The sequence below is a fragment of the Macrotis lagotis genome, chromosome 1 (genome assembly GCF_037893015.1).
Source record: "Macrotis lagotis isolate mMagLag1 chromosome 1, bilby.v1.9.chrom.fasta, whole genome shotgun sequence".
Taxonomy (NCBI): Eukaryota; Metazoa; Chordata; class Mammalia; order Peramelemorphia; family Peramelidae; genus Macrotis; species Macrotis lagotis.
In genome coordinates, this window is record NC_133658.1 from 438,569,432 (window position 1) to 438,576,827 (window position 7,396).

General features: G+C 35.7%; 1 pseudogene; it reads left to right on the forward strand.

Annotated features, from left to right (window-relative positions):
* LOC141504407 (sorting nexin-7-like) overlaps positions 1–6,143 on the forward strand; it is a 69,198-nt pseudogene extending 63,055 nt beyond the window's left edge.
* Positions 6,144–7,396: the final 1,253 nt, after the last annotated feature.

Sequence of the window (7,396 nt, forward strand, 5' to 3'; positions counted from 1 at the left end):
GCTCTATTAACTGAGATGGTTCATATGAATATTATCAGTATCATTTTTCTATACGTGCAGTTCATCCTCATTAAGGCCCTCATATTTCCCCCCTCTCCTCCAATCTCCATGCTTCACCTGAGTCCTGTATCTGAAAATCAAACCTTCTGTTCAGCTCTGGCCATTCCAAAAGGAACCTTTGAAATTCTCCTGGTTCATTGAAAGTCCATCTTTTTCCCTGGAAGAGGACATTCAGCCTTGCTGGGTAGTTCATTCTTGGCTGCATTCTAAGGTCTTTTGCCTTCCAGTATATTGTATTCCAAGCCCTATGAGCTTCCAATGTAGTTGCTGCTAAGTCCTGTGTGATCCTGACTGCAGCTCCACGATATTTGAACTGTGTCCTTCTGGCTGTTTGTAGTAATATTTTCTCTTTGATTTGGGAGTTCTGGAACTTGGCTATAATATTCCTCGGGGTTGGTTTTTTGGGATCTCTTTCTCGGGGGGATGGGTGGATTCTCTCCATTTCTATTTTGCCCTCTGCTTCTAGAATATCAGGGCAATTTTCCTGTAGTAATTCTTTGAAAATGATGTCAAAGCTCTTTTCCTGATCATGACTTTCAGGTAATCCAATAATTTTCAAATTATCTTTCCTAAGTCTGTTTTCCATATTAGTTGTTTTTTCAATGAGATATTTCACATTTTCTTCTAATTTTTGATTTTTTTTTATTTTGAAGTATTGATTCCTGATTTCTGTTAAATTCATCAATCTCCCTGAATTCTATTCTTTGTCTGAAGGATTTGTTCTCCTCAGAGAGTTTTCTTATCTCTTTTTCCATCTGGCAAATTATACTTTTTAAAGCATTCTTCTCCTCAATAACTTTTTGAACTGTTTTATCCATTTGACCTAAGCTGTTTTTTAGCATGCTATTTTCTTCAGCATTTTTTTGGATTTCCTTGACTAAGCTGCTGACTTCATTTTCATGTTTTTCCTGCATCTCTCTCTCCTTTCTTTTCCCAGTTTTTATTCCAAATCCCTCATTTGATTTTCAAAGTCTTTTTTGAGCTCTATCATAGCCTGAGCCCAATTTCTGTTTTTCTTGGAGTCTTTAGATGCAGGAGCTTGTGTTCCTCATCTTCAGACTCAGTATTTTGATCCTTCTTGGGCTCATTTGCAAAATATTTCTCAATGGTCTTCCTCTTGTTTTTTTGCTTGTTCATTTTTCCAGCCTAAGCCTGTTTTTGGGGGGTGCTTCCTGAGCTTTTGGGACACTCCCACAAGCGTCTCAGTGTGTGAGGTTCTGTCCTCCCTCCTGGTCTGTGAATGATCATAATCACCCCACTCTGCTATGGGGCTGAGGTGGGGGGGCACTGCTATTCTATGGGGGGGCCTAGACTGGGATCAGGATCTGAATGTGGTCAGATCCCCAGAGTCCTGTTCCAGGGGCAGAGGACAGAGCTCTGCAGTCTCTCTTCACTCCCCTCCCTCAGCTCAATGGGCTCATGCCCTCCGCCTGCTTCTGTTTCCTGGTCTAGGTTGCTGAAAGACCAAGGTGCAGGCTGTGTGCCCTGAGGGCTGGGCTCCACTTTGTGCCGGAGCTCCCCGGGGTGCAGCTCAGGAGAGTCCCCAGCTGCTGTGAGCTGAGGCTCCCAGCACCCTCTGGCTGCCTCTGGGAGGCTGCAGTTCTTTGGCTCTGGTGGGCCACGCCTCTGGTGGGCCGCCCCTCCGACCCTGGGGAGCAGAGCCTTTCTGCTCTTTTCCAGGTTACCTTGAGTAGGAGAACTGCCTCACTGGGTCCCTTTGTGGGTTCTGTCTCTAGAAAGTTTAGTTAGAGTCCTTAGTTTATGAGTTTTTATCAGAGAGCTCCTAGGACTTGATCTCTTCATGTCCCCATCTTGGCTCCACCTCTAATTTGTTTCTTTTTTTTTTTTTTTTTTTTAGGTTTTGGCAAGCCAAATGGGGTTAAGTGGCTTGCCCAAGGCCACACAGCTAGGTAATTATTAAGTGTCTGAGACCGGATTTGAACCTGGGTACTCCTGACTCCAAGGCTGGTGCTTTATCCACTGCCACCTAGCTACCCCTCTAATTTGTTTCTAATGTGATTTTTTATGCCTTAGTTATTAACATTTTCACAACATGCAAGGAATTTTTTACATTGTTAAGAAGACAATTTTCTCCTGGTATTATTTTCATAATATTCTCCCAAAAGAAGAAAAAATAGTAAGATGAAAATATATGATATAAAAAGGAGAAATAAGGCTTCATCTTAAGTCAACATTTCAATTTATTTAGAAATAGTGGGTTTTGCTCAAGACTTGCCATGACCTTCTTTAAGTCCCAGTTCTGACCAAAAAATAGGACAAAGGAAGTATTGCAAGGAAGTCTGTGTAAGAGATGTCCTATGTCTTACCTATGCAAGTTATATTTGTCCTCATGTGTCTGTCTAGATGTGCCTGATAAGATATCACAACTAGATAATCTCTGAAGTCACTCACCTTTGTTTTTGTTTTCCATGAAAACATAATTGCTGTGAAGAGAGGAAAAGATAATGACCAATTTCTCAAACACCAAAAGAAAAGACAATGAGATTGATTTAAAGACACTGCACCTCCTAAATGCTGTTAGTCTAAAGAAAATAATCCTAGGTTCCAGCTGAGCTCATGTTTCCTATCCTTTAATAAGAAAATGACCTAAAATATAATCTAGACATGAATCTTTTCCCCATAAAATGGATGTTTTAAAAAGCATAAATGATGTAGTTCAGTTATTTCAGGATGACTGAATGTTCCTGACAACATTTGGTGTTTTCTTGACAAAGATACTGGACTGTTTTGCCATTTAAAAACTTCAGCTCATTTTGCAAATGAAAAACTAAAATAAATGAGATTAAATGAATTCTCATAGCTAATCTGTATCTGAGGCCAGATTTGAACTTACATTAATGAGTTCTCCTGACTCCAGGTTCATCTCTTAATCCACAGTGCTATCTAGCTGCCCTTGCCACACAATACTCAGTAGTAAATGATTGTAATAATGTACTGTGTGATAAACCCAATGACCCCAATTTGGGGGACAAGAATTTACTATTTAGCAAAAACTGCTGGGAAAACTGAAAAACAATTTGATAGAAAATGGTGTTACCCAACATGTCATACTGTACACTCAGCAAGAATATATGATTTAGATGTAAAATGGACAAATTGGAGACCAAGGAATAATTTAGTTCGCAAATACTTGAACAAGGAAAAAAAATTATGATCAAGCAAAGGATAAAATACATTATGAGGTGAAAAATTAATAATTTTCATGCTAATAACTTCAGATCTTTTACATCACTGAAACCAATGCAGACAAAATTAAAAGGAAAGCAGAAAGCTTAGAAAATATTTTTACAGCAAGTGTTGTTGATAAAAGCACCATTCCTTAAATATATAGAAAACTGTGTCAGATTTATAAGAAACTGATAAATGGTCAGAGGATACGAACAAGCAGTTTTCAGAAGAAATGAGTCATCTATGGTCCCAAGAAAAAATGCTCTAAATAATGATTAACTAGAGAAGTGTAAATTAAAACGACTGTGAAATAACACATCATACTTATCCGATTAACTACTATGACAAAAAGAATAATGACAAATGTAAAAAGGGAATGTGAGAAATTGGGACATGAATTGGTAAAGCTATGCACTGATTCAACCTCTCTGGAGAGTAATTTGGAATTATGCCCAAATAACGATAAAAGTGCAAATCTTTAGGCCTATTACTAGATCTGTATCAGAAAAAGGGATTTTTAAAAATAGAAAATGAAGGGGGCAACTATGGGGCACAAAGGATAGAGCATGGGCCCTGAAGTGAGGAGGACTTCAGTTCAAATTTTCCCTCAGAAGAATTTAAGAATTACATAATGATGTGACCTTGGACAAATCACTTAACCGCATTGCCTTACCAAAAAAAAAAAAGAAAAAAGAAAATGACATATGTGACCAAAATATTTATAGCAACTCATTTAATGGTGAATAAGAAAATGAAGTTTTCTTATAAGTAAGTTCTCTGGAGCCTGTATGAGGACCTGCCTTCCTCACCAATTTATCTTCCACCACCACCCCCCACCCCAGGATATGCCATAGATGATTTGGCTGCATTCCAAAGATTCCAGGAGCCAGCCACTCCTTGTAATACAGATAGTACTGGGGAGAACTGGCTATTGTCACAGTACTGACTTTATTCAAAGTAAAACCTTGGCCCCCTATGGCAGTTCTTTGAAGTCTTCAAAGTGGTAGACTTGTAGACTTTCCCCATATTTCTGTTAAAGGAATTCACTGGGAAATCCCTCCCAATTAAATTAGCAACTAGCCTTCTTTGTTCTGCACTGATAAATACTCTGAGGCTCCAAGCATTGGTGGGATTCTCACCCATGGAGAATATTTTCTGCCTGGGACTTTCTTTCTTTCTTTCTTTCTTTCTTTCTTTCTTTCTTTCTTTCTTTCTGTCTTTGTTTGTTTGTTTGTTTGTTTTCTTTCTTTCTTTCTTTCTTTCTTTCTTTCTTTCTTTCTTTCTTTCTTCCTTCCTTCCTTTCTCTCCCAGTCAGGACTCAAAAGGCTGAAAAGAACAAGGGATTCCCCCAGCCAGGGACTGTTCAGAGTTGGTGCTCCCCTGAATTGGTGATGTTGTCTTTATCTTTTTCTTCTACTTTGATCATAGTATTACTAACCCTTTGTCTTTAATGTATTATCTGCTGTATTGGATGTTATTGTTATCAATCTATTCCTTGTGTTGTCTAATTAAAATGCTTTCATTCTCACCAGTGTCAGGGAGAGTGTCATTTGCAGGAACGAATCTGAGCCTCATTAAAAATCACAATACGAATGGTGGCAAAGAAATGGAAATTGAGGCGGCATTCATCAGCTGGACCATGACTGAAGAAATTATGGTATGTGATTGTAAATGGAATGCAATTTTGCTTTAAGCAATGATGAGCTAGATGGTTTCAGAAAAATCTGGATTGATGTGAACTGACTCAAAATGAAGTAAAAAGAACTGAGACCAAGTAATAATAACATATGATGATTGACAGAAAGTGACCTCGTGCTTGAGGAATACAATGATCCCAAAGAATTATAAAGGACTCAAGATGAAAAATAGTATCCATCAATCAGAGAAAAAAAAAACTGATGTCATTTGAGTGAAAAGCAAAGCACACTTTATTTATTTTTGTCATTTTATGCTTTGGGTAGAATCTTTCCCAAAAATGGGACAACTATCACCAGTCAAATGGGCAGATATAAAAAACGTTTGTTCTAACTAACCATGAAGGCAAAGAAAACAGTCACTATAAAACACTTAAAGCCTAATTTAAAATTAGACATTGAAGATGCCAAGGTCATTAACTGCATCCTGAGCCACCATCAGTCATTCTGACATTTGTCTTTCCATGGTACTTCAATGACTTAAAGAGAGAGAGACTAATGAGTTCTCATGATTCTTCTTCATTTAAGTCAAATTTATATACAAGTCAAAAGACAACACTCTTGTGATATTTTTACCTTGAGGTGTCACAGGGAGCACTTAATGTAGTACCAGTTTTCTCTCTGCCATCTTGGTCAGAATTCTGCAGACTAACTTTTATTGAAGAATTTAAAATTTTTCTTCCTGTGAAAGCTGGAAAATCTCTTCACACATCACCCAGTTAAGTTCAATGAAAGGAATGATTACTTGGAAACATTTAACTAAGAGATGAACTTATTACACAAAAGTTTCATAGAATTATAAGGAAAGCAAAAGAGTATTTTGAGGAAATAACGAATATGGTTCAATCTACATCTTGTGTTGCTCATTGAAAGAGGATCTGCTTCCCTGAAAGTTATGGCCATATGGACCAACTACTCTTGCAAGGCTGCTGAAAGATGAATATTAGATCATTCAGAGACACTGTTGCCAATTGTGCATAATATCTTCTTTATAGCGAAACATTAAGGGGAAAAAATGGAGAGATCAAAGTCAAACATAACTGTATTCTAGAGTCGAAGCTTTGACCTACAAAATGGCTAAAAGAGTTACTTACAGAAGAAACTAGAAAACTACAAGAGAAGGTAAAATCTGCTAATAATGCTCTGATGGCTGACTAAAACAAATGGAAAAGACCTGCCAACCAAAGACATTCATTATAGGATAAGCAGCATTTAATAAAACTGGGTCAAACTAGAGACCGAGCTTCAGGAAAGGTAATAATTTAAAAACTCAGGTACCATAGGTTTCTCGCCTGCATATGATTCATGGTATATAGATATCATATGTATATGTGTGTTTATCTTCTTTATAGTGATATATATATATATATATAGATAGATATATAGATATATAGATGTATATGTATATATGGACATATGTATATATATATATATATATATATATATATATATATATATATATGTACAAACTCACATATACAGAGCATAGTTGTCATACATTTATTCCAAATTTTTTTTCTGTAAACTACATGTTCTGGATATATAAAAAATATATAGAAAATGAAAAAAATGAAAATTCCCAACAAAATATCAAATTTAAAAATTTGAAAATCAAAGTAGAAAATAATAAAATTGAAATTAAGAGAATTACTAAACTAATAAATAAAATAGATTTCATTTTTATGTAGAAAATAGAAAAACTTTTACTTAATCCGATTTTAAAAAAGAAAGAAGAAAACCAAATTTCCAGCATCAAAAATGAAAAGTGTTTACACCCAACAATGAAGAAGATATTATAGTGATAATTTGGAGTAGTTTTGCCAAATTGCATGACAATGAATTAGACAATTTCAGTGAAGTGGATAAATATTGTAGAAAATTTAAGCTATCCTGTTTAACAGAAGAGGAAATAAAATAAGTAAATGAACCTGTTTCAGAAAAAGGAAATGAAGAAACCATCAATAAACTCCCTAAGGGGAAAAAAAAAACTCCAGGCCAGATGGATTTACAAGTAAATGCCAACAATTGAGGAACAATTAATTCCAATTCTATAAAAAGATTTTAAAAATAGGAGAAGAATGTATTCTTTCAAATTCTATTTATGACACCAATATGGTAATGATGTTTATACAAAAAAGAGACAAAAATATAAATGAAATTATAGCCCAATCTCCCTAATGAACATTGATGGAAACATTTTAAATGAAATGTTAGAAAACAGATGACAATTAGTTATTACTAGAATAATATACCTCAATCAGGTAGGATTCACAAGTAGATAGCGTTGATTCAATATTAGGAAAACAATCAACATAATTGACCATATTAATAACAAAAATAACAGAAATCATATTATTATCACAAGAGATGCTGAAAAATTCTTTGACAAAATACACTAGCCATTCCTTCTAAAACCTCTAGAGAGTATAGGAAGAAAAGGAGTTTTCCTTAAA